Source organism: Gopherus evgoodei, chromosome 8, assembly GCF_007399415.2.
Source record: "Gopherus evgoodei ecotype Sinaloan lineage chromosome 8, rGopEvg1_v1.p, whole genome shotgun sequence".
NCBI classification, from domain to species: domain Eukaryota; kingdom Metazoa; phylum Chordata; order Testudines; family Testudinidae; genus Gopherus; species Gopherus evgoodei.
Window position 1 is genome coordinate 100,027,754 of NC_044329.1, and position 7,095 is coordinate 100,034,848.

Genomic DNA, 7,095 nt, shown 5'->3' on the forward strand with positions numbered 1-7,095 from the left:
AAATGGGCTGCTCGTAGTTCCATCTGCAGAAATTATTCCTGACTTCCTTTCCTAAACTCTGTGGCACAGAATGGCTGCTGCCTTCCACCCTAGAGTGGTCCAAGTTTTGGTGTTGGTGGGTGCGTGATCCTGGTATGTGCATTTTGTAAAGTGCTTTGCAGCCTGTTGGAATGAGAAGGGAAGTAGAAATGCTACAAAGTGCAATGGAAATCTAGAAATGTCCCAAAGGGAAGTACTCTTCTACCACAACCAAACTGCTCCCAAGCTCTCTGCCTAAATTCCCTCTGGAATGTCAAATGGAGAAATTGTTTATCATTTCCCTTCTTAAAAACCGCTGCATGGTGTTGCATGTGCAGAATGGCTGCTGGATGCTACCCAAAGCAAAGCCTCAGTACTGAGAATGTGACTTTGTCCTTATGCGACACTGCAGACAAATAGGATAACATTTCTTTTCAGTATGCGCATGTGCCTCCCATGAGCATGGTAGGAATTATGGGCCAGATCTTCATGTGATGTAAATCAGCTACGCCATGCTGATTTACACCAGCTGAGGATCTAGCCCTACTGACACCCATTTGTTTAACAAATGTGTATTTAGTGCTAGTTTTTGTTAAAAATCAAATAAAATCACACAGGATCTGTAAAGTAAGGGTCCATTCCCCCACCCTCTTGTTTAATTTCTTTCTTGAGGCTCTTCCTCAAAGTACACCTCTACCTCGATATAACGCTGTCCTTGAGAGCCAAAAAAATCTTACCGTGTCATAGGTGAAACTGTCTTATATTGAACGTACTTTGATCCACCAGAGTGCACAGCCCCACCTCCCTAGAGCACTGCTTTACTGCGTTATATCCAAATTTGTGTTATATCGGGTGGTGTTATATCTAGGTATATAAGCCAAGCTTCTCCCCCTGCAGAATGTTTTATGTCTACTAAATGCTTTGTTAATAGGAGCTTTTAGAATTATTTACCTTTATAGACTTGTTTCTTCAGCTCTGACATTGAATTTACACCATGAGGAGCTGAAGCTCTCCCCCTCCTACCACTCACAGTTTGTCCCAGATACTCCCTGTCTAGAAACTACATTGTAAAAATGAAAATTATGTTAAGGGTGTGATTGACCACAAAAGCCACAATATTCAGATGCAGACAGCGGTCCTTATACCGCAGTCACAACATTACAGTGAATGACCTAAAGAGGAGCTTTATGGAGCTCGAAAGTGTGTCTCTTTAACCAACAGAAGTTGGTCCAAGATCTTACTCATCCACTTTGTCTGTCTTATTCCTTTTATTTATTTATGCTTCTGCATCACAGAATGGAAGATATGTATGATCAGAGACTGTTCTAAGGTTCCTCTGAGAGCTGTTGCACACAGGTATACTGGGACAATAAAACTGTGAAATAAAATCCCCTTGTTTTCAGCCCCTCCAACCCAAGAAGAATTCAATGAAGCTATCTGGACATTAGGATGCTAAAGGGATGGGAAGTGAGATGGGCACATGTCTAATAGATTAGAGTGATCTGGGCATCAGGACTTGGAAACTTCAGATATTTGTTTCATATCTAGCGCCTTCTCTAAAATGTCACTACATATTTATATGCAGCGGTGTTGTAGCCATGTCAGTCACAGGATACTAGAGAGACAAGCTGGGTGAGATAATATCTTTTACTGGACCAACTTATGATGATGATAGAGACAAGCTTCCGAGCTTACAATAACTCTTCCTCAGGTCTGGGAAACTTACTCAGAGACTTTCCCAGACCTGAAGAAGAGTTCTGTGTAAGTTCAAAAGCCTGTCTCTCGACTCTCTCACCGGAAGAAGTTGGTCCAATGAAAGATTGGACCAGCTTGCCTCTTTTCATATTTGTTCATATTGGTTGGTTGCTTTTTTGGCCGTATAGAGAAGTAGGGCCTTTCTTCCAAAAAGCCATGGTCCATTTCCTTTCCAAATCACAGGATGGCATTTATGAACGTTATAACTTATTGTGATTCCTGTGTCTCTATTTCATTGCCACCAAGACCCTTATCCTGCTCTTTGAAGTCAGTGGCAAAACTCCCATTGATTTATTGGGAAAAGGCTTCTCTTTAATTCTCTTTCTGAATCCTCAGTCATGTGCTCACAAGTATGAATGCTCAGCCAGGTTTCCAGTGTTAACAGTAAATGAGACATTTTAATATAATTCAGCTTTGCTCTGATTGAGGTCTAGCACCCGCAGTATTATCATCATCTTCATGCTCAACCAGGTTTGTCTGCTGTGGCTACGGTTGAAAAATAGCTGACAGTTACATTAAATGGCAAATCTTTGTTCCTCCATGGTGATGTCACTGAATCCTCTAAGTCACGAGTGGTGTGCTGAGTCTTCATTTATTCACTTTAATTTAAGGTTTCGTGTGCCAGTAATACATTTTAATGTTTTTTAGAGGGTCTCTCTCTATAAGTCAATATATTATTGTCATGGTATAATTCCCCACTCTGAACCTTAGCGTCCAAAAGATGGGGTACCAGCATGAATTCCTCTAAGCTCAATTACCAGCTTAGTACTTGTAGCGCTGCCACCAACCAGGAATTCCAGTGCCCACTCTACTCCCCCCAAAACCTTGCCCGGGGATCCCCAAGACCCAGACCCTCTGGATCTTAACACAAGGAAAGTAAACCCTTTCCCACACCGTTGCCTCTCCCAGGCTTCCCCTCCCTGGGTTACCCTGGAAGATCACTGTGATTCAAACTCCTTGAATCTTAAAACAGAGAGGAAAATCCACCTTCCCCCCTCCTTCTCTCTCCCCCTCCCAGACTCTCCCTGAGAGAGAAAGTAATCCTAACACAGAGAGAAACTTAACCTTTCTCTCCCCCTTCCCTCCTTTCTCCCCACCAATTCCCTGGTGAATCCAGACCCAGTCCCCTGGGGTCTCACCAGAATAAAAAAACAATCAGGTTCTTAAACAAGAAAAGCTTTTAATTAAAGAAAGAAAAAAACAGTAAAAATTATCTTTGTAAATTTAAGATGGAATGTGTTACAGGGTCTTTCAGCTATAGACACTGGGAATACCCTCCCAGCCTAAGTATACAAGTACAAATTAAAATCCTTCCAGCCAAATACAAATTTGAACTCCTTCCAGCCAAATACACATTTGCAAATAAAGAAAACAAACATAAGCCTAACTCGCCTTATCTACCTAGTACCCACCATTCTGGACATATAAGAACCTGTATTAGGGAGATTGGAGAGAAACCTGGTTGCACGTCTGGTCCCTCTGAGCCCCCAGAGTGAACAACAACCAAACACTAACAGCGCACACAAAAACTTCCCTCCCTCAAGATTTGAAAGTATCCTGTCCCCTCATTGGTCCTCTGGTCAGGTGACAGCCAGGCTCACTGATCTTGTTAACCCTTTACAGGCAAAAGAGATATGAAGTACTTCTGTTCTATTAACTCTTACTTATCTGTTTATGACAATTATATAACTAAACTATTGTTGTATGTAAAGTAAACAAGGTTTTAAAAATGTTTAGGAAGCTTCATTTAAAATTAAATTTGCTGACCTTACACTGCTGGCCTGCTCAGCCCGCTGCCAGCCTGGGGTTCAATTCACCTAACCTGGCAGCGGGCTGAGCGGGGCCTGCAGCCGGGACCCCGGCTGGCAAAAGGCCTGCAGCCAGAACCCCAGACGGGCACTGGGCTGAGCAGGACCAGCAGCCGGCACCCCAGACCGGCAGTGGGGGGCTCAGCCTGCTGCCGGTCTGGGGTTCCGTCCACCGGCTCCTGCCAGGCAGGGTCCCGGCCCCGCTCAGCCCAGTGCCAGTCTGGGGTCCCGGCCCTGCCCACATAGAGTAGGTACCTACCTTCTCCCTGGTTTTAGCCCATTCTCTTCCTCTCTCTCTCCACTGAGCACAGGGCTGGGGGTGAAGGAACAGGCTGGGGGCTGGGGTGTAGGGTCTGGCCAGGAGCTAGAATGAAGGAGGGGGCTCAGGGTTGGGGCAGGAAGTTTGGGTGTGGAGCACGTACCTGGGCAGCTCCCATTTGGTGTGAGGGGTGCAGGTGGGAATGTGGGGGTGGGGCTGCAGGAGCTTCCATTTGGTGCTCAGGGTGGGGGTGTGGGGGTGCAAGAGTCAGGGCATGGGGTGTGGTGGACTGGGTGTGGGGGGGGTGCAGGAGTCAGGGAAGGGGGATGAGGGGTGTGAGGAGGGTGCAGGAGTCAGGGCAGAGGGCTGGGGGCATGTGAGGGGGGTGCAGGAGTCAGGGCATGGAGTGTGGGGGAGCTGGTTATGTGTGTGGGGTGCTGGAGTCAGGGCTGGGGTCATGGGGGGGTGCAGGGGTCAGGGCAGGGGCCTGGGGGTGTGGGCTGGAGTCGTGGGAATGCTCCCAGGCCCCTGCCCTGAGCTGCTCACGGCAGGGGGCTGGAGGGGATATTGCCCTGATTCCACCCTCCTTCCCCAAGGCCCATCCCCATCTCTTCTCTGGAGCAGCAAGCACACTACAACTGCGGTTCCAGCTCTGCTTCTCCTCCTCCCTCTCCTCCTCCCTCTCCAGGGCCTGTTCAGCTGCAGGGAGGGAGAGGAGGAGGGGCAGGATCCCAGGATGCTGGGGGAAGAGGCGGGGGAGGATGGAGCTTGACTCCCGATGGAGGCTGCCCTGCAGCAGCAGCTGGCAGGACCAAGCTTCTGCCCTCGCAGGGGAGAGCAGTGGGTGGAGAAGAGCAGGCTGGGTCGGGCAGGATTTTTAATTGCACGCTGCTGCCTTCCAGGGTCCTGGCCGCTGGCCCCGCCCAGCCTGCTGCTGGCCTGGGTTCGGCAGTGGGCTGAGCAGGGTCAGTGACTGGGACCCCGGCAGGCAGCAGCATGCCATTAAAAATCGGCTTTCGTGCCGTCTTTGGCACACGTGCCATAGGTTGCCAACCCCTGCTCTAAGTAGTCACGTGGATCCTGAATAAGAGCTGCTGGGTTACTCTGGTGGTCTTTTCTTCCTGATTTGTTGAATGAATGCTCATAATCCACTCTTAATCTAGTTTCTGCATCCTTAAAAGTGGAAACATTCAAAAATTATGTAGATGCTCATCATAGCTCCTTAGTTAAGATTGAGTTCAATTTTGCACTTAAAACCTCTGTTATTTGTGAAGAATACCACATATCCTCCCCAAAACTGCTAGAGAGATTAACAGTGTGCGTCTGAATATCTGTGGTTGTGTATATGATTGAGAGCTGATTTATGAAGGGATAGGCTTTGCATAGTATTTTCTGTTGTGCGGGGGTGGGGAGTTGTTACTTTTAGTTTTGTTTTATTGTCCCATAGTAACCTTAACAGTTTTTCATAGAGATGTGGGTGGGGGGTTGTTTGAATAGACTATAGACAAGGCCAGCCCAACAGCTCTGGTTCTGCTTCACTGGAGCCATTGTGACATCACAGATAACTAGCCATCACGGTCCTTCCACAGCTAGTTTGCACACTATGATTTTATTGGCTGCAATGAGGAACTAAGTGTGATGCCTTCCAAGGGTACCCAGGGTTGTGAGGCACCTCACTATCACTTGCCCTTAGCATGTGGAAGCCTTTTCTGTGCCTATTATGGGTGAGCTACCCAGATCCACTGGCAATACTAGCCCTTTCCTCTAGACCAGGGATCGGCAACCTTTGGCATGTGGCCCGTCAGGGAAAGCCGCTGGTGGGCCAGGATGGTTTGTTTATCTGCAGCGTCCACAGGTTCGGCCAATCACAGTGCCCATTGGCCATGGTTCGCCAGCCAATGGGGGCTGCGAGAAGTGGCATGGGCCAAGGGATGTGCTGGCCACCACTTCCCGCAGCCCCCACTGGCCTGGGATGGTAAACCGCAGCCAGGGGGAGCTGCAATTGGCCGAACCTGCGGACGCTGCAGGTAAACAAACCGGCATGGCCCACCAGTGGCTTTTCCTGACAGGCCACATGCCAAAGGTTGCCGATCCCTGCTCTAGACCTACGCAGGCCCCTTCTCTCTGAAAGGCACATTCCAACCTCCAAGCATCTCTCTACAGTGTCCAGACTCTGTTCTACTGAACACCCCTAGTATTCACAGAAACCATACACACCAGTTTACTAGTTCCACCTCCAATCACCACTCTGCTTAACACACAGTACTTAGATATATTTACAGTGAAACGATGTATGAGTTTATTTAACAAAGTACAGAGATTCAAGTGATAGCAAGTAGAAGCATTGGAAACAAAAGGTTACATAGAAAATAAAATCATAATACACATTCTAGAGTCTAAACTTAAATAACAAGATACTCTCATCTGAAGTATTGTTCACCAGTACTTTACAACCAGGCTTGACTGTGAATTCCTGTTCACGAGATAAGTCAGCTTCTCTTGCAATGAAATGTCTCTTGGTACCCTTAGATATATTGGGACAGTCCTTTTCAAGAATCCCCACACTGGCATGCCACCTCCCCACTGATTGTTCTTTTTCTATGACTTCTCTCTCTTGTTGATTTCTCTTGGTTAGGATCCAGTTCAGTATGCAAATAGACCTCTATTGTGAAGTGGATAATACAGAATTCACATATGACCAGTCAGGGAGATAAGCATCTGTTACCGCCTGTGTGAAAGGAACCTGATGCATATCACTTCTTCCAAGATCTTAAAACACACTTTTCAGTATAGAGATATAACTTCTTAAATACTATTCTTATATACACTATGCAATGATTGTGATGACCAGCAGCCTACTGGATCTCAGTAGAGACATTACATGCCACCCATTGTGAACTAATATGTACATATCTGACTCAGGCAGTCTCTGCAAACCCCTGTGCCCTCTGTCAGTTGGCACTAAGTGATTTCTGGATTACACTGAGAACCATCATGAACTTCACCAACTTCCACTCCAATTGCAAAGGTGAACTTTGCTGACCTGCATTCTCTAACATAAATACATAGCAACTTGCATGTATAAATCATACCAAAACAAGATACCCCACGGCACACACTTTGACTCCTGAGGAGAAGATGAAAGAAGAAATAGCACAACAGATGTTGGTCGTATCATTTAACATGCTACTGGAAGACACTCAGGTACTATGATGAGTGCGGTATAAGAACCTCTGTAGAACAGAATATAGTAAG